Raw genomic sequence first — 21,203 nt, 5'->3', positions numbered from 1 at the left:
GCGCATCTATGCATTTCGCAAATGGGATAATCATCATAATACATAATTAAAGATTAACAAGTAGGGCATACACTTGCCATCTGTTAAGAATATATCATATAGCTAACAGACACACATTATTTAGAGTAACAACATGTCCAACTACGGACTTAAACAAAAAACAGATGATCTAACACATCCCGTATGCTAGCCCACGATCACGACCACGGCCTCAGTCTTCCGGATAGTTCACATACAGACGACCATAGTCCTCATCGAACTCCCACTTCACGTGGTTGTCATCAGGATCTCCTGCGTCGGGCGTACCTGTACCTGTTGGGGTTTGTAGTAATCTGTGAGCCACGGGGACTCAGCAATCTAATGTCCTTGGTACTGAATCTAGCCAAGTTATTAGGTGAGGAAGGTTTAGTGTATGGGTTTGCAGCAACCTAAGCATATATGGTGGCTAACTTACCATGATCAGGGTATTCATATGGTGGTGTACGCAAGAGATCGAAGACTAGATTGATCACTAAGTGATACTAAACACCTACCTATGTCAAACATAACCCCACCGTGTTCTCGACCAGAGAACGATCTCCGGAGGAGACAGTCACGGTTACGCACACAGTTGGCAATTTTATTAGAGTTAATTCAAGTTGTCTAGAACCGGATGTTAACAAAATATCCATATTTGCCACATAAACGCGGGCACGGCTTTACGAAAGATTAAACCCTCCAGGGGTGGTCCAACTAGTCCATCACAAACTGCCATGGGCCGCAAAGTAATCCTCTATCACGAAACTCGTGATCTCATCGGATTCCTTAGAGGAAAACCTCAACTTTGAGGAGACCCAAAGTTTCACCGTAATCCCTATACTCAAGATATATCGCTAAGGTAAGACAAATCTAGCAAGACCTCCCGATGTGTCGACGATCCCGATGGGAGCCGCGTATCTTGTTCTCAGGACACGACTGATAAGCACGCGTACGGTGGCCTGATAGAAATCACTCTAGTTGCCCTGAGTTGGCCCCGCATAGTGCTCTAGTTTGGACCAACACTCATGAGGAGCACTGGCCCGAGTTGTTGCTTAAATCCTCGGGGTAGCTATTCCCTATGCAAATTATTATTAGGTGATTAGCAGATTAAAACCAATGTTGGCTCCTGCCAGACGAGCCTTAACACTACACGATTTATCAAGGGGGTCCCCATAACAACCCCGAACGTGTTAGGAGCGATCAGTTATGGAATCAAACACCGGTAACCGAAACTAAGGCGGCAACAATGGAACAAATCACCCGACAAAAGACTAGGCCTTCCGTTAGTTACCAAGTATATAGGTGCATTAATTAAATAGGTGTTTGGACATAATGATATCAAAATACTCATGATATCACAAGAGACAGCTGGCACCTGCAACTAGCAGAGCTACTCATTAGAGGTTGAGCAAGCCTACTTAGCCAAACAACATTTGCTAGGAGAGGGAGGTGTTTGGGTTCATGGCAAAGACAAGTGGCATTATATCAAGTGGTAGGCAGCGAGCATGTATCGTAGGAAACGTGATTCTAAGCATAAAAAAGCTAGATACGGTATCAAGGTCACGGTCATCTTGCCTGTGATGTCTTCAGCTTGGAACTGCTCTTGATCTTCCTGCACGTACTCTCCAGAATCCACGTACTCGCTCTTCGATCCCGATGCTACCCAAGATAAGATAACAACCAATGAACACCAACACAACATAATGCAACAAGCAATATGATGCATTTGTGAAGAAGGAAGCATGCATCACTATTCTAGTCACTTTCTTGTGCATTATTTGAGTTAATTGAATTCTGTATAGAACCTCATTTTAAGTTATCTTGACATACATGAAGATGGCATGAACATGTGCATCATGAGAAAACGATGCAAAAACATAGAAAGCACGTAGAGAACAGAGTCACGGATCAACCGGAAACTACGAAACAAGTTATGGAGACCTGCGGTTCAAATCAGCCACAAACACACTCCAATGGCACTCCCGTGGTGTTACCAGGTTGCCACATGATCAAGCAACACAATATAAGTGGGGTGGTGAATGGGAACACACCACACCATCCATAATGCCCACACAAGCTTCAAATCAACACAAACATGCAATCTGTTTTCAACAACAACATAGCAATTTGTCTACAATATTTAAAGTAGCTACAGTCATCTAAATGATTCAAACAAGACATGAGGCAAAATCCATCCAAAAGCTCTACAATCCTGTGGAAGAAGCTAATGCAAAGGAATCACCCATGAGAAGATCTATAGGCACTAACTTGGACAAAATATCACAGATTCTGGGACTTAGTGAAAATCACAGATTTTCACCAGCTTCTTATGCTTTGAAGCATTTTGGAAGCCTCCAAAATGATATCTACAGGAAGTGTATAAGAATGAAATTTAACAAGGATCTAGAAAAACATAAAAGCTCACAAACTTTAGTTTGTTGCATGGGCTGATTCCCAACACAAGAGGTAATTCATCCAAGACAACAAGGGAAGAAAATAACATCAGATTCCCAGACTTAGTGAAAATCACAAGGTTTCACAAATATGTCAGTTTCAGCCAAGTGTCCTCTTTGACAAGGCACAATTGGTGCATACAAATTCCTATGAACAAAACAAAGACCCCATGCTGTAGAGGGGTTCACCCACTACCACTATATCAAGGATTCATCCTCAAAGGGTCAAGGCACCACCTAATACAAAGCACTAAACATGGCATCATGACAGAAAATAACAGTTTTATGAAGTTGCTCTAAAGTGAAATCTGATTGCACCAATGGATTCTTGGTATGATTCTACCCCAAAATCATATATAATACATGGGTATTTGCATGTAACATCAAGGCGCATAGCTAGCTCGAAAATAACACATAGAATCCTATAACTACAAATGACTATCATCACATGTAAAACTAACACATACTGCATCATCTACACCTACACATGCACACACAAGCACTATTCACAACAACTCCACTTGCATGGAGGCAAGCATGAGGGGTTAGGCCCTCATGCACAAGTGCATATGCACCCATGCACACACATACACCTACATGAGCACACACACACATACATGTGCTCACACACACTCAAGTGCATACACTCACACATACACTACATGAATAGGTGCAACATGAGGGGCTAGGCCCTCTTGCAATGTGTATGTGTACCCTCATGCACACACACACTCACATGTGTACACACATATACTCATGTGCACACACACTCAGGTGCACATACCACACTCTCATACACATACACATGCACTCTAGGCCTTAAAAGAAATAAAACACCCCCTGGTTTTTAAAAGAATCAAAATAGCAATAAGCAACAAAAGAAAAGAAAAAGACAAAATAACATAAATGAAAAAATAAAATAAAAGGGGAGGCCCTGGGAATCGAACCCACACCCCTTGCACCACTACTCACACCTGCACCGCTCGGCTACCGCGGTGTAGCTACACTATTAGAGGGGTTAACCCTCTTAGGCAGCCTCTGCCACCCACACGACAGCAAAATAAACCCTAGATTAAATGGGGGGAGCACTGGGTCTCGAACCCCAGACCTGCGCGATGCGTGCATGGGAACAAAGCCAGCTGAGCTAGTGTGGTACTACTATCCCAAAGGGGGATCCACGACAGGAAAACACGCCACAAGCGGGATGCTTGCTCTGCTTTGCGGCGAGGTGCGGGCGACGATGCTCACCAGAGCATGTCATCCTACACACTATAGCAACATCTTGCGGGGATCTACTCCAGGCTAAACTATGCGCCGCGAGGGGTGCCTCGGCCATGATGCAGAGGGGCGATGCCCATGCAAGCGCAAGCCACAACAGCTACGACTGCTGCTCCGTCGCCGAAGCTACACACGCGGAAGCTCTCTGCCATCTGCCACGTCTAGAGGAACATGGTGAGAAGGAGGGGGAAAGGAAGGCTTGCTCACCCCCAGCACGAGGCTGCGTAGCCGAAGCAGGGGAGGCCATCGACGAAGCAGAGGACGTCGGAGAAGGGAAGTCGCCAACGTCGAGGAGGGTGTTGGAGGGGCTCTCTCCGTGACGTGAGCACGAAAATGGAACCCCACCAGCTTCCGCTTGCACCTGGACCAGCCGGGGAGGAGGCGTTGGCGCTGATCCGCCGGCGACGAGCTCTACCAGGAGCCGGTCATGGCATCGGAGTTGATCGGGTGCGCCCCCGACGGTGCCAGAGAGTGAGAGGAGGGAAGAAATGGAACCCTAGGACAGGGAGGAGCGCCGGCTGCTTATATGGCCTCGGGGGTTGAGCTTCAAGCCGCAAGATCGAGGGAAGGAGGAGATCGGCGGCTGCCCTTTGGTCGTACAGCGTGACATAGCGAGGAGGAAGACGGTCGCGCCACGGGCCGATGTTGGCGACTGGAATAGGCGAGGCCCAGGTAGGGAAGAGGGAGCCAGCCCACCTGGCACATGATAAAACAGAGAAGAAATAAAGAAGGTTTTCCTATTTTTCAATAATCTAGACAAAAGCAAAATACCCAGAGCATCACAGGTTTGTAAAAATAAAAATAAGAACACCTGGGGCATGAGGGAAATATGCCCTATTTAAATAAAATACAAATCTTATTTTAGGACAACTAAATTATATTGAAAACAGGATTTAATATGTTGTTTTGTTATTAAAAACCCCATATGACTTAAGCTTAAAAACCACAAGACAATACCCCCTCAATCACAAGATAATACACTAAAACAGGTTCTAGCAAGGTTTGACACACAAGTTAAATAAATAAAAAGGGGGGGGGGAAGGTTTTAACATAGTCAGTAAAGCAATGTTGTTTGAAGGCATTGTTTGGAAACCTCCATATCACCACACACCACCACAAGCATAGCCAGCAACACCAACAAGAATGGAATAATGCAAAAGAAAGAATGATGACATGATGCAAAGATGATGACATGAGATGATCCACATGAAATGATGACTCATAACAATCACAACATGGTTCTCCAAAATAGGAAAGGTCCAAATATGGCAAGGATTACATCTGGTGTGTTACAGAGGGGCTGCGCCGTGGCTTGAGGTGCGGCTAGTCCCTCTACCCTCCACTATATATAGTAGGGAGGGAGGGGTGGCGCCCTAGGGGAACCCCTAGGGTTCGGCCGGCACACCAAGGAGGAGGGAGGAGTCCTCCTCTAATCCGGTTTGGTGGAGGAGGAGTCCTCCTCCTAGTAGGTTTGCCCCACCTCTCTCTCTCTTTTAACACTTTGGACAAATAGGACCACTTGGGCTGGCCGCCCAACCCACCAGGGGCTGGTGCGCCATCCTTGGGCCTACTTGGTCCTTCTCCGGGTGGGTGGCCCCTCGTGGTGGAACTCCGGAACCCATTCGTCACTCCTAGTACTTTAGCGGTAATGCCCGAAATCTTTCTGGAAGCCAAATATACCTTTCCTATATATCAATCTTCGTCTCCGGACCATTTCGGAACTCCTCATGACATCCCGGATCTCATACGGGACTCCGAACAATATTCGGTCACCAACATACTTAATTCAACTATACCGAAATGTCAACGAACCTTAATTGTGCAGACCTTGCGGGTTCGAGAACTATGTAGACATGACCGGTACGCTCTTCGATCAATAACTAGTAGCGGGACCTGAATGTACATATTAGATCCTACATATTCTATGAAGATCTTAATCGGTTGAACCTCTATGTCAAGGATTCAGTTAATCCCGTATAACATTCCCTTTGTCCTTTGGTATGTTACTTGCCCGAGATTCGATCGTCGGTATCTCTATACCTATTTGAATCTCATTACTGACAAGTCTCTTTACTCGTTCCGTAATACAAAATCCCATGGCTAATTCTTTAGTCACATTGCTTGCAAGGCTTGTTGTGATGTTGTATTACCGAGTGGGCCCCGAGATCCCTCTCCATCAAACGGAGTGACAAATCCTAGTCTTGATCCATGCTAACTCAACAAACACCTTCGGAGATACCTGTAGAGCACATTTATAGTCACCCAATTACGTTGTGATGTTTGATACACACAAGTCACTCTTTCGGTGTCAGTGAGTTACATGCTCTCATGGTCATAGAAACATATACTTCACATGCAGAAAAAGAGCAGCAAGAAAACGACACAATCACATGCTACGTTCATAGTTTGGGTCTTGTCCATCACATCATTCTACTAATGATGCGATCCCGTTATCAAGTGACAACCCTTGTCTATGGCTAGCAAACCTTAACCATCTTTTGATCAATGAGCTAGTCAACTAGAGGCTTACTAGGGATAGTGTGTTGTCTATGTATCCACACATGTATCTGAGTTTCCATTCCATACAATTCTAGCATGAATAATAAATGATTATATTGAACAAGGAAATATAATAATAACTATTTTATTATTGCCTCTAGGGCATATTTCTAACACGGAACCCTTTTGGAACTCCTGGTATAATACCGAAAATCCCGAAACGACTCCGGAACCCAAATACCACTTTCCTATATATAACTATTTACCTCTGGACCATTTCAGAGCTACTCGTAAGGCCCTAGATCTTATGTGGGACTCCGAACAACCTTTGGTCACCAACATACATAACTCAATAATACCGAAAGATCACCAAACCTTAAGTGTGCAGACCCTGCGGGTTCGAGAACTATGTAGACATGACCGAGACACTCTCAAGTGAATAACCAATAGCGGGACCTCGATGCCCATATTAGTTCCTACATATTCTACGAAGATCTTTATTAGTTGAACCTCTATGTCAAGGATTCAGTTAAGCCCGCATGTGTTCCCTTTGTCCATTGGTATGTTACTTGCGAGAGATACAATCGTCGGTATCTGCATACCTAGTTCAATCTCGTTCCCGACAAGTCTCTTTACTGGTTTTGTAATACAAGATGCCGTGACTAACTCATTTGTCACATTGCTTGCAAGATTCTTTTGATGCTGTATTACCGAGTGGCCCTAGAGATACCTCTCTGTCATATGGAGTGACAAATCCCAGTCTCGATCCACGCCAACCCAAAAGACACCCTCGGAGATACCTGTAGAGAACCTTTATAGTCACACACTCACATTGTGACATTTTATACACACAAGGCATTCCTTCGGTGTCCGTGAGTTGCATGATCTCATGGTCATAGGAACAAATACTTGACATTCAGAAAACAATAGCAATAAACTAACAGGATCACATGCCACGTTCATAGTTTGGGTCTTGTCCATCACATCATTCTCCTGATGATGTGATCCCGTTATCAAATGACAACTCATGTCTATGGCCAGGAAACCATGACCATCTTTGATCAACGAGCTAGTCCTATAAAGGCTCACTAGGAACAATGTGTTGTCTATATATCCACACATATAATTGAGTTTCCAATCAATACAATTCTAGCATGGATAATAAACGATTATCATGAACAGGGAAATATAATAATAACCACTTTACTATTGACTCTAGGGCATATTTCCAACAGTCCCCCGCTTGCGCTAGAGTCAATAATCTAGCTCACATCACTATGTGATTTACATTTTAATGAATCTAAAACCGATATAGTTCTCGTTTTGATCATGTTTCTGTCGTGGAAGAGGCTTAGTCAATGGGTGTGCAACATTCAGATCCATGTGCACTTTGCGAGTACTTATGTCGTCTTCCTTGATATAATCACGAATGGAATTCAAGCGTCGCTTTATATGTCTGGTCCTCTTGCGAAACCTTGATTCCTTGGCTACAGCAATGGCACTCGTGTTGTCACAGAACAGAGTCATTTGATCCAGTGCACTCGGCACAACTCCAAGATCTGTCATGAACTCCTTCATCCAGACACCTGCTTTAGCCACCTCCGAGGCAGCTATGTACTCTGCTACGCATGTAGAATCAGCTACTACACTTTGTTTGGAACTGCACCAGCTTACCGCACCCCCATTGAGAATTAATACATATCCGGTTTGAGGCTTAGAGTCATCTGGATTAGTGTCAAAGCTTGCATCGACGTAACCCTTTACGACGAGATCTTGATCACCTCCATACACGAGAAACATTTCTTTAGTCCTTTCGAGGTACTTTAGAATATCTTGACCGTTGTCGAGTGTTCCATTCCTGGATCACTTTGAAACCTTCCCGCCATACTTATGGGAAGGCTTACATCACGTCTTGTGCACAACATTGGATACATGATAGAGCCTATGGCTGAAGCATAGGGACGACACCCATCTTTTCTCTATACATGATAGGGCATTGAGTCTTACTCAACTTCACACCTTGAAATATAGGCAAGAACCCGTTCTTGGACTGATCCATTTTGAACTTATTCAAAACTTTGTCAAGGTACGTGCTCTGTGGAAGTCCTATTAAGCGTCTTGATTTATATCTATATATCTTGATGCCTAACATGTAAGAAGCTTCTCCTACGTCCTTCATTGAAAAAATCTTATTCAAATAATCTTTTACGCTTCCCAAAAATTCTATATTGTTTCTAATCAGCAATATGTCGTCCACATATATTATAAGAAACACTATAGAACTCACACTCACTTTCTTGTAAATACAAGCTTCTCCATAAACTTGTATAAACCCAAATGCCTTGATCACCTCATCAAAACACTGATTCCATCTCTGAGGTGCTTGCACCAGTCCATCAATGGATTGCTGGAGCCTACACACTTTGTTAGCATTCTCTGGATCGACAAAACCTTCCAGTTGCATCATATACAACTCTTCCTTAAGTAAACCGTTAAGGAACGCTGTTTTGACATCCATCTGCCAAATTTCGTAATCGAAAACTGCAGCTATTGCTAACATGATTCTGACGGACTTAAGCATCACTACGGGTGAGAAAGTCTCATCGTATTCAGCTCCCAGAACTTGTGAAAAACCCTTTGCCACAAGTAGAGCTTTATAGACGGCGATATTACCGTCCACGCCCGTTTTCTTCTTATAGATCCATTTATTCTGAATGACCTTTCGCCCTTGAGGTAATACTTCAAAAGTCCATATTTCTTTTCATACATGGATCCTATCTCGGATTTCACGGGCTCTAAGCATTTGTTGGAATCCGGGCCCACCATGGTTTCTTCATAGTTCATAGGTTCATCATTGTCCAACAACATGATGTTTAAGACCGGGTTATCATACCACTCACGAGCGGTGCGTGCCCATGTCGTCGTACGAGGTTCGATAACAACTTGATCCAAAACTTCATGATCATCATCATTGGCTTCCTCTTCAACTGGTGTATACTCCACATAAACGTCTTTCTATGTGGCACTACTCTGTGGCTGAAGTAAAGGTTCTACAATCTCATCAAGTTCTATCTTCCTCCTACTCTATTATTTTGAGATAAACTCTTTCTCAAGAAATGTTCTGTTTTTAGCGACAAACACTTTGCTTTCGGATGTGAAGACACATTTCTTTGCTTTGGGTTCCAGCTTTTCTGGCTGAAGCTTTTTAACATAAGAATCACATCCCCAAACTTTAAGAAACGATAAATTTGGTTTCTTGCCAAACCACAGTTCATTTGGTGTCGTCTCAACGGATTTTGATGGTGCCCTATTTAAAGTGAATGCAGATGGGTCTAATGCATAACCCCAAAATGATAATGGCAAATCGACAAGAGACATCATAGAACACACCATATCCAATAAAGTACAATTACGACGTTTGGACACACCATGCAGTGTCAACTGTGAAACAATTCCACATTGTCTTAAGTGAGCGCCAAAATCATAACTCAGATATTCTCCTGCTCTATCAGATCGTAGGAATTTGATCTTCTTGTTATGATGATTATCCACCTCACTGTGAAATTGCTTGAACTTTTCAAATGCTTCAGACTTGTGTTTCATTAAGTAAATATAACCATATCTACTTAAGTCATCTATGAAGGTGAGAAAATAATGATATCCACCGTGCGCCTCAATGCTCATCGGACCGCACACATCAGTATGTATGATTTCCAATAAGTCACTGGCTCGCTCCATTGTCCCGGAGAACGGAGTTTTTGTCATCTTGCCCATGAAGCATGGTTCACATCTGTCAAGTGATTCAAAATCAAGTGACTTCAAATGTCCATTAGCATGGAGTTCCTTCATGCGTTTTACACCAATATGACCTAGGTGGCAGTGCCACAAGAAAGTGGTACTATCATTATCAACTCTACATCTTTTGGCTTTAATGTTATGAACATGTGTGTCATTACTATTGAGATTCAATAAGAATAAAACCCTCACATAGGGTGGATGACCATACAAGATATTAGTCATATAAATAGAACAACCATTATTCTCTGATTTAAAGGAGTAACCATCTCGCAATAAATAAGATCCAGATATAATGTTCATGCTTAATGCAAGCACTAAATAACAATTATTCAGGTTCATCACTAATCCCGATGGTAATTGAAGTGTGAGTGTCGGGGGGATAACCCCGGGGTTGGCTCATCATGCCTGTTCCTTCATTTCCGGCCCAAAGGACATGAATGTATACAGATTCCCAAGGCCCAAGTCTTCTGACCGGCTAGGCTGCACCTACAGGCTAGAGGACGAGGTGGCCATCCCTCTGGCCAGCCCGGCAACCCCCGCTGGCTAGAGTCAAGGCGGCTACCTCTTCCGAGCCGGTCCGGTCCAGCCGACCCGACTAGGAATGATGCGGCCGCACACAAACCGGCTAGCCAAGCAGGCTAGCCGGCCGAAGATCACAAGTCACATCAGATCGTAGGTCAGGATAAGACCTTACGATTAAAGGTAGCTACGCGTCAGCAAAGGTACTAGATCGGGGCGCCCGACAGGTACGAGCGTTGGCGGCCACGCCGCTGACCTACCTCGGCTCTGATCCATCACCTAGCATAGTGTCGGACCGTCACACTCCCACTCCATTACTGCACTCGACGCGGGGTACAGTGGAGGCGGCCGTACTACCTGCCCATGACGAATCTCGCGGGGCGACCCTTGACGTACAATGCGTGCTCAGCGTCAACCTTACGCGAGAGCCTCATTGGCCAGTCGGCGGGTCCCACTGCCAATCGAGACCATGCAACCGGCGGGCCACTCAAGCGACAAGACAAGACTGTTGTGGGCCCCTGGCCAGCCGGCGAGACTGCCAGCCAAGTCCCACATTTGTACCCTTTATCCCTATTGTAGGACGGCGGGTTTGTCTATAAAACCCCCCGGTCGCCCTCCATGCAGGGGGCCCGATCATTCAATAGTCATACAACGCTACACGCTCACCAACCACAGAGAGAGAGGAAGAGACGAGCCGGCTGCTCCCCTCTTCCTCCTCCCAACACAGCTCCAGGAGCAACATTGTACTCTGTTCATACACATCAAACACTCTAGCAGGATTAGGGGTATTATCTCTACGGAGAGCCCTGAACCTGGGTACATCGTGCGTCCCATGCGTGTACCAACCTCGTTCCCACTGTCCACCTTTGTCCCTTCGGTTCTCACCGACTTTAGCCTACCTATGGCATATGTTGTGAGTATTCATCGATATTTGGCGCCCACCATGGGGCCGATCCGGCATCGGCTGGCTTTACGCGCTGGGCGGGGCCCCGCACCTACACCACCGGATGCATCACGTCCGGATCAGTTTGCATGCCCGGGGAGCCCACTTTCGACGAGGCAACACCCATGATGATCGACGTCCCCATCCGCCATGCGGATTCGGACGAATATTCAGATGACGAGGCGCTCTGCTATGGAGAACCTCAGCATTCTCTTCAGCGACCTTCGTCCCAACGACGGTCCACGCTACTTCGGCGAGGACTTCGACGTTGAGACGCTCTGCGCCAGCTTCAGCAGGCTCTCTATTGCTGAGATGCCTGCCCACGACGTATATCCCAGCAACGTCCTCATCTTTGACGGCCCACCGCCGTCGGTGGGGTTCTTCACCCCATACCATGTTGCTGCCGTCTCCAACACCGTGGAAGTGATGCTTATCGGCGCCGGCACCAGCACACCTCCCGGCAAGGCCTCGGCAGGCGCTGGCGAGCCCGCCGCTGCCACCGCCGATACTCTTCGGGACGCCATCGCCGGCCTGAAGACACCCGTCACCGCTTCCGCAAACCTGCTGACGCTTGGGCCTCGCTGGAGGAGTCTCACAAGCGTATCCTGGAGGAGGGCATCGCTGTAACTTCGGCGAAACGTCGGTTGGAGGCTACGCAGCGCGAGTACAACTCTGCATACGGCCTTACTCCAATTTCCAAGGCCCCTAGCCGGCTTGGATCGGTCCACAACCGCGGCCGGTTCATCGCCGAAGTCCTAGGCGGCGATCTGCCCACCTACGAGACTCCTGCGGCCAACATGCGAGCGGCACAGGCAGCCATGGAGGAGATGGCAAGCCTCGAAGGCGAGGAGCGAGCTTTCCAGGAGAAGCGGGTCAAGGACCTCCTCGACGTCGCGAACCAGCAACACGCTCGGCTTGACCCTAGTCAGGCTCAATCGGAGTCCCCGGGACCCAACTCCGGGGCACGCTGCAACCCTAGCGGTCAGCATCATGCAGAAGGATCTTCCTCGCATCGCCCTTCCGGTCGGAGGGGCGAGGGAAGCCAAGACCGGCGCTCTGAGTGCCAGAGCGAGCACACTTCGGGCTTGCGTCGCGGAGGCGACGAGGGCGATTCAGAGTGTGAGATTCTTCCCCCGCGAAGAACTCACGTCTCTGGTTCGCGAGGCGCCCCCCTCTCGCCACTAGGGCTGGCGCTCACGCCACCTAGGATGACCGGGACGCTCGCAGACGTCTCATCGTCCTGGACTAGTTAGCCCTCCTAGAGGAAGACGGTCCCGTCGGTCCAGCCTGCTTCGGCCCCCGGATCCGAGGGGAGCCATTCCCTCGAGGTTTCACCTTGCCTCGGGACACGCCAAAGTACAATGGCACGACCAAGCTGGAAGACTGGCTGATTGACTACACCACGGCCGTCGGCATTGCCAGGGGCAACAAGCGCGTAGTAGTCCGCTACGTGCCACTCATATTGACCAGCTCGCCCCGGACTTGGCTTAACAGCCTCCCGGCCGACCATGTCAACTCCTGGGTGGACTTCGAGCAGGCGTTCGTCCGCAACTTCACTGGCACCTACAAGCGCCCTGGCCGGCCCCGCGAGCTGGCCATGTGCGTCCAGAAGGCCGACGAACCCCTTCGCGACTACGTCACCCGGTGGACTGAGCTCCGTAATTCCTGCGAGGGGGTGCATGAGGTACAAGCCATCAAGTACTTCATCGATGGTTGCCAGGACGGCACCCTCCTCAAGCACAAGGTCATGTGCATCGAGCCCACCACTCTGGCGGTGCTCATGGCCAAGGCGGACAAATACGCCACGGCCGACTCAGCGATGCGCGTCAAGGTGACCGCCTCGGACAAGGTTGTGCCTATGCCGGCTACTCCCAAGCCGGCTGGGGACAACCGAGGCGGCCAGAACAACTACAAACGCAAGGCGAATCAGATGGATCCCCGCTCCAATAGCAAATTGGTGGCCAACGTGGAAGGCGAAACATCGGCTCCTCAAGCCGGCCCTCCACGAAAGCGTCCCGACAGAAGCAACACCAACTGGCTGCCCAAGCAGTCCTTCGAGCAGCTGCTCGACGCCCCGTGCAAGATACATTCTGGGGCGCATCCGTCTTCCCACACCCTTCGACAGTGCAGCTTTGCGCGCCGGCTGTCGCAAGGGGATGACCTGCCGGCTCCTCCAGGTGCGCAGGCGGCCCCTTGTGCACCGGCTCCCAACCACGCTCCGGCTCCGCCGCCGCCGCCTCGCGACGATGGCTATCACCAAGACGACTACCCTCATCAATACAGAGCGTTCGTCGTCTTCACCAGCGAAGGCGACGACAAGCACAGCCTGCGCCAGAGGCGGCGCGAGGTAAACACCACTGCCCCCCGGTTCCCCAGTAGATGCATTGGTCTGACAAACCAATCACATGGAGCCGGGTGGACCATCTTGCGGTGATGCCCAACCCGGGATCATACGCACTCGTCCTCGACCCCACCTTCGCCTCCAAGAGGGTCACCTGCCGATTCTCCCGGGTGCTGGTCGACAGCGGCAGCAGCATCAACATCCTCGACCTCGACACTCTCCTCAAGCTCAGACTCAAGGAGACGGACGTCCTACCAACCAGTACTGTCTTCCATGGCATCGTGCCTGGGCAGTCCTGCTCGCCCATTGGCAAGATCCAGCTGGACGTCCTCTCCGGCGACAAAGCCAACTTCCGCCGAGAGTCCATATGGTTCGAGGTAGTGGATCTCAGTAGCCCATATCACGCGCTGCTGGGAAGACCAGCTCTGGCCAAGTTTATGGCTATTCCGCATTACGCCTATCTGAAGATGAACATGCCGGGTCCCAAGGGCATCATCACTGTTGTTGGCGACTACAAGAAGTCGCTCAAGTGTGCCCAAGATAGCAGCAGCCTCGCCGACGCCTTGGTGATTGCTGAGGAGAAGCGGCAGATCGACCGGCTCGTGGCCCAGGCTACCGAGTAGCCGGTGATTCCTTCTCCTCCGTCTCAATCGGCCGGCGAGGGCTCTTTCAAGCCGGATAAAGAGACCAAGCAGGTCCCTCTCGACCCTGCCAACCCAAAGCAGTGCATCACCATCGGGGCTGGCTTCAACCCCAAATAGGAAGGCGAGCTCGTCGACTTCCTCCGTGAGAACCGGGACATCTTTGCGTGGTACCCCAAGGACATGCCGGGTGTTCCGAGGAAGTACGCCGAGCACAAGCTTCACATGCGACCGGATGCAAAGCCGGTGAAACAACCCTTGCGCCGCTTCACCGAGGGGAAGCGGCGCATGATCGGAGAAGAAATCACCCGACTCCTTGCAGCCGGCTTCATCATGGAGGTTTTCCACCCGGACTAGTTGGCTAACCCAGTCCTGGTGCTGAAGAAGAACAACACATGTCGAATGTATATTGACTACACTAGCCTGAATAAGGCCTGTCCGAAAGACCCTTTCGCGTTGCCTAGGATAAATCAAGTGATCGACTCCACTTCAGGCTGCGAACTGCTATCGTTTCTGGATACTTATTCAGGCTACCATCAAATCAAGCTGGATCCAGCTGATCGCCTGAAGACCTCCTTCATCACGCCCTTCGGGGCCTACTGCTACACCACCATGGCGTTCGGTTTAAAGAACACAGGTGCGACATTCCAACGCTGCATGCAGCAGTGCCTACTGCCACAGATTGGCAGAAACATCCACGTCAATGTGGATGACATCATCGTCAAGACGAAGCAGCATTTCAGCCTCCTCGACGACTTGCGGGAGACGTTCGCCAATCTGCGCGAGTACAAGATCCAGCTCAACCCGGAGAAGTGCGTCTTTGGGGTTCCAAGCGGAAAACTCTTGGGGTTCTTCATGTCAGCCTGCGGTATCGAGGCAAACCCCGAGAAGATCGGCACCATCAAGCGGATGGTGCGGCCGGCTCGAATCCTCGACGTCCAGAAGTTCGCTGGCTGCTTGGCGTCCCTTAGCCGGTTCCTCAGCCGGCTTGGCGAGAAGGCCCTTCCGCTCTACCAGCTCATGAAGAAGACAACGAAGTTCGAGTGGAACGACCAAGCAGACGAAGCCTTCCGCGACCTCAAGCGGGTAATCTCGAGCCTGCCGATCTTGGCAGCGCCGTGTGAAAGGGAACCCATACTCATATACATTGCGGCGACCACTCGCGTGGTTAGCGTAGTGTTGGTAGTTCAACGTAAAGAGGAGGGCAAGGCCCTGCCAGTGCAGCGCCCTGTCTATTACCTTAGCGAGGTCTTGTCCGCCTCTAAGCAGAACTATCCACATTATCAAAAAATGTGTTATGGTGTTTACCTTGCTGCAAAGAAGTTGAAGCAATACTTCCAAGAGCATGCCATCACTGTGGTGAGCACTGCTCCACTTTCAGAGATCATGGGCAACCATGATGCCACGGGCAGGATTGCCAAATGGTCCATCACCATGGCGGACCATGATATTCGGTACGAGCCTCGCACCGCCATCAAATCTCAGGTGGTGGACGACTTCTTAGTCGACTGGGCCGAGACCCAGTTTGAGCCACCGCCTCCAGACTCCACGCATAGGCAGATGCACTTCGATGGCTCGAAGATGCGGACAGGATTGGGAGCAGGCATCGTCCTAACGTCTCCGAAAGGGGACCAACTCAAGTACGCTCTCGAGATCCATTTTTCCGCCTCCAACAACGTCACCGAGTACGAAGCATTGGCTCATGGCCTCCGGCTCACCAAGGAGATCGGCATCCGGCGGCTCATATGCTTCGGCAATTCAGACTTAGTGGTGTAGTAGGTCTCTGGCGAATGGGACGCCAGGGACACCAACATGGCAAGCTACCGCTTCCTCATTCAGTAGCTCAGCGGCCCTTTCGAGGGCTGTGAGTTTCACCACGTTCCCAGGGCAGCAAATGAGGTAGCCGATACACTGGCGAAGATCGGCTCCATGAGACAGGCCATTCCAGCCGGCGTCTCCCTCGAGCAACTCCATAAGGCGTCTATCAAGCCGTCTCCGGAGTCGGCATCGATCTTTGTGCCGGTTGACTCTATGGTGCAAGCGCCGTCGGCTCCATCAGTTACGCCGGCCGCGGTTCCCACACCGGCTACGCTGACTACGCCGACTCCAAAAGCGGCACCGACCGAATCAACGGTACAAGCTCCGTCGGCTCCACCAACTACGCCGGCTGCAGTTCCTATGCCGGCTCTATTGGTCCCACCGACTCCAATGGCGGCGCCGGCTACGACAACAACCCCAGCTCTGCCTGGACTCGAATCCTCCCAGTGGGTGGACGTCATGGAGGTAGACGGTGATCCGGCTGTTGCGGCAGCACCAGAGACATCTTGTCTCGAGCCCGCATCGACGGCACCATCAGGCTCGAGGGCTGCAGAAGCCCCCAATAGTCAAGACGAAGCGGAGGCGACCCTTGTGTCGGCTCCATCATGGGCTCAAACTATTCTGGCCTTCCTTCTTCGCGATGAACTTCCTCAGAACGAGGCGGAGGCGAGACAGATCCAGTGCAGGACCGCCGCCTATGCCATCGTCAATCGCGAACTGGTTCGACGCAGCGTGACCGACGTGTTCCAACGCTGCGTCGAATCGGAAAAGGGACAGGGGATCCTCAGAGACATCCACCTGGGGGAGTCTGGGCATCATGCCGCCTCCAGAACCCTGGTGGCCAAAGCATTCCGCCATGGATTCTACTGGCCCACGGCCCTCGAGGAGGCCGTAGATCTGGTCGACAAGTGCGAAGGTTGCCAACGCTTCAGCACACAGAGCCACATGCCTCCTTCGGCCCTCAAAACCATTCCCCTGTCATGGCCATTCGCCGTCTGGGGACTGGACATGGTAGGGCCCTTCAAGACGGCTCGCGGAGGGATGACACATCTTTTGGTGGCCGTCGACAAGTTCACCAAGAGGATCGAAGCCAGACCTATCAAAAAGCTTGACGGCCCCACCGCTGTCAAGTTCATCAGAGACATCTCTGTCCGATATGGCGTTCCCCATAGCATCATCACCGACAACGGCACCAACTTCGCTAAGGGCGCTGTAGTGCTTTACTGTTCCAAGGTAGGCATCCGGCTCGACTTGGCATCAGTGGCACACCCTCAGTCGAACGGCCAAGCAGAGAGGGCCAACGGCCTGATTCTGGCCGGCATCAAGCCAAGGCTGGTGGCACCACTGGTCAAATCAGCCGGCTGCTGGATTGAAGAACTGCCAGCTGTGCTATGGAGCCTCCACACCACGCCCAACCGGTCGACCGGATTCACTCCATTCTTTCTGGTATATGGGTCCGAGGCTATTATTCCCATGGATATCGAGTTCGACTCACCTCGGGTCACCCTATACACAGAAACTGAGGTGAAGGAGGCAAGAGAAGACGGTGTGGATCTCCTCGAAGAAGCAAGGGACTTGGCCTTGAGCCGGACGGCCATCTATCAACAGAAGCTGAGATACTACCACAGCAAAAAGATCAAGCCTCTCTCTTTCGGGGAGGGAGACTTGGTCCTCAGAAGAATCCAGCGCACTGCCGGCCAGCACAAGCTCTCATCCCCATGGGAGGGACCCTTCATCATTAGTAGGGCGTTGCACAACAACGCTTACTACCTGATCGACGCCCAAAAGCCAAGGAAGCGCAAGAGGGACGACTCCGGCCAAGAAACGGAACGTCCATGGAACGCGGCATTGCTTTGCCTGATCTATTGCTAAAAGGCAAGAGTCAAGCAAGGGAAAGAGCATGCACATGTATTTTTCTCCCTCTTCAGGGAACATCGACAAACGCAATAAAAAGAGCATGCTTCATGTTTCTTTTTATTGAGAGTTTTCACTCAGTGTACGCCCTCTGACTGGCTTCAATAAGCTCGGGGGATACACCGCGTACACCTCTTGCTGGCTTTATCAAGATCGGAGGCTACGCAGGGCACGCCCCTTGCTCGATTTAACAAGCTCGGGGGCTCGCTAGCCGCTCGGACGTCTTCCCTATTGTAAAAGAACACATAGTGTAACCGGCTGATCCCTGGCCACCTCGTACGAGCCTGCGGGCTGGCTCCGGCCGCCTGGTTTGCGAGGTGACGCCAGGTCAGGTCGGATACATGCAAAGTTCGGCTACAAAGGGTCGCCGGCTCGTGCTGGCTCGATCATATATACTATCTCATTCAAGTCGGCCTCTGATTGGCTTATGTCTTGTTCTTTAAGTCTTGATGGCTTCGAAAAAGGAGTCAACCAGGAATCAAAAGACAAGATCATAAGACAACGCGCTTGGCAATACGAATATAATGCTGAATATATACATTCACAAAAGGGCCCACGTTCATTACATCCCTCCGGGGGTAGAACAAAACACAAAAGGACACCGGCTACGAGGCTCCGGACTCATCGGTCGCCCCGGCCGCTACTCCTGATGTGGTAGCATCACCATCTCCGGCTGCTCCCGAGGCGGTTGCGCCATCTCCCTCGCGAGGACTCCCAGCTCCGTCCGCTCCGGAGTCAGCATACGCCGCACCGCTGGAGGCGGCAGCAGATTCCATATCCCGGGCCGCCTCATCGGAGCTGCCGTCAGAGTCATAGGGCTGAAGGCCGTGCAGATCTTCAGTGATCACACCGCCATCTTCACCCCGCTCCAAAATGAACTCGTCCCAGGCTGCGTACTCGGCGACGTTGCAGGCCCTCACACAAAGCGCCTCCTCCATGCCTTGCAGCTCCGCCTCCGAGCCATCACGCTGGGCGGCAAGCTTGCCCAAGTCCAGGTTCCGATACCTGGACTTGGCCAAGCGTAGGGCCATATGAGCCCCAGCCCGCGTAGCAGAGGCGCGCCAGGCATCCAGGCATTCTCCGCCTGCTGCAAGCCAGCGGGCGAGCCGGCTCATGGACGCCGGCTCCACGCCTTCCGGCCACAAGGCCGCCACCATCGACGAGCCTGCGACCTGGAGCTGAGCCACAGACTCACCCAGGGCGCGCAGGCGGCCTCGAAGGCCCATCTCGATCTCCTCCATGCTCCAGACGGAGGTAGTGTCTACCTCCTGCCCAGCCGCGCGGCGCTCCTCGCGGCTCACCTCGACGGCGGTGTTGGCCGCGATCTGGGTCTCAGGAAAGAGACCTGGAATGGCAGCACCCAGGACGTAAGAACACAAAAAAAAGAGGAGACGACCAAAAAGACCAAAAACAAGACAAGGAAGAGAGACTCACGATGGAAGGCGCCATCGGTCTCATGGGAGACCTCGAGGACCTCGCGCTCCCGCACCTTACTCGCATGCGTAAGGCGGGAAACCTCCTCCTGGAGAGTCGCCGTAGACTCCAAGGCCTTGGCCAGCTGCATTTGCGTCTGGACAAGGGCCTCCTCCTTCTCCCTCAAGGCGGCGTCCTTGAGGTCCATCTCCTTGAGATGAAGCGAGACGAGGCGATCCACGTCGGCGGAGTAGGAGGCCTCCTTCTCTTGCAACGTAGCATGCAGTTGCTCCAGCTCGACCCGGCTGGCTGCTTCGAGCTCCTTCTTCTCCGTCTGAAGAAGGACCAGTTGCTCCTGGAGCTGGTTGCCGGCGTTACACAGGGCGTCCCGCTCCATGGCAGCTTCGCCCAGCCGGACTTCGAGCTCGGCGATCCGGCTATTAGCCCCCAGGTGCTGGGTCCGCAGCTCGTTATAGGCCTGCGCCTGAGAATCATAAATCTCCTGCCAAAAGAGCGAAAAAGGAACATGATTAAGATTCGGCCCGGTTAAGACTTAACCAACCCGATTCTCGGAGGCTACACCCAGTGGGTGTGCTAGCGTGCCCCCACTGAAGAAATCATACAGGGAAAAGGGCCTCCAAGAGATTCGGACCGGTCGACGATCGATCGACCCAATTCTCGGGGGCTACAGCCAGTGGGTGCGCTATCGCGCCCCCACTAACGCAAAAGGAAGAGAAAAAAGTTCACAAAGCCAAAAAGGAAACACCTACCTGGGTGCGGGCTTCCAGGCGCTCCATGTCGCCGGACACCATGGGGGCCAACTGCTCCACCTTGGACCGGTTGCTGGAAAACATCGTCACCAGCTCCGGTACGCAGGAAAGCACGGTGCCAGCGGGCAGTCGCAGGCGGGCCAGGTTAGCCGCCCGCCATGTCCTCATGGGCCGGCTCCCAGCCCGGCCCTCAGCTCCCGGCGCAACAGGGCCGTGCTCGGGAATGATAATGGCACCATCTCCTGGTGCCAGCTCGACAGCCGGCTCTGGCGCCATCCCGAATGACGCTACCTCCTTCGCGGGAGGCGGATGGGCCGCGTCCGGCGCATCCATGGTCGCCCCTGGGCATGAGGGGCCATGCCTGGCGCAGCTAGGTCCAGCTCCGGCACGTCGGGTGCCGCCTCGGCCCTGGGAGAGTCAGGGACCGTTTCCAGGTCTACCAGCGCCAAGGCTTCCGGCCCTGAAGGCTGGGCCCCCTCAGCCCTTGGGGCCGACCTTGAGGCGGCCTCGCTAGCTGGCTCCTCCGCACGAGCGTGTGTGGAGAGGTCATGTCTAGCTTTCGCACGCTTCTCCACCGGCCTCTCGACCCGGCAGGGGCGAGGCTGGCCCACAACGTCCTTCCCCGCAGCCGTGTCCCACCGGCGCTTGGACTCCGTCTCAAGCTCCCTCTGGGCAGCATCAGCTGTTGCCCAGCCAGCCCGCTCGGCTGCGGAGGCGGTGTCTTCATCCACATCCTCCGCCTCCCTGTCAAGCGAAACTCCTAAGGAACAAAGCTCCTCGCTAGATAGATGAAGAAAA

At 51.4% G+C, this 21,203-nt stretch overlaps 1 pseudogene; it reads right to left on the bottom strand.

The window, feature by feature from the left end:
- Nucleotides 1-20,738, bottom strand: part of LOC123450478 — an 80,709-nt pseudogene extending 59,971 nt beyond the window's left edge.
- Nucleotides 20,739-21,203: the final 465 nt, after the last annotated feature.

Source organism: Hordeum vulgare, chromosome 4H (genome assembly GCF_904849725.1).
Source record: "Hordeum vulgare subsp. vulgare chromosome 4H, MorexV3_pseudomolecules_assembly, whole genome shotgun sequence".
In the NCBI taxonomy this organism is placed as follows: domain Eukaryota; kingdom Viridiplantae; phylum Streptophyta; class Magnoliopsida; order Poales; family Poaceae; genus Hordeum; species Hordeum vulgare.
The sequence above is the reverse complement of the archived record's forward strand: the minus strand, read 5'-3'. Positions and strand labels throughout refer to the sequence as shown.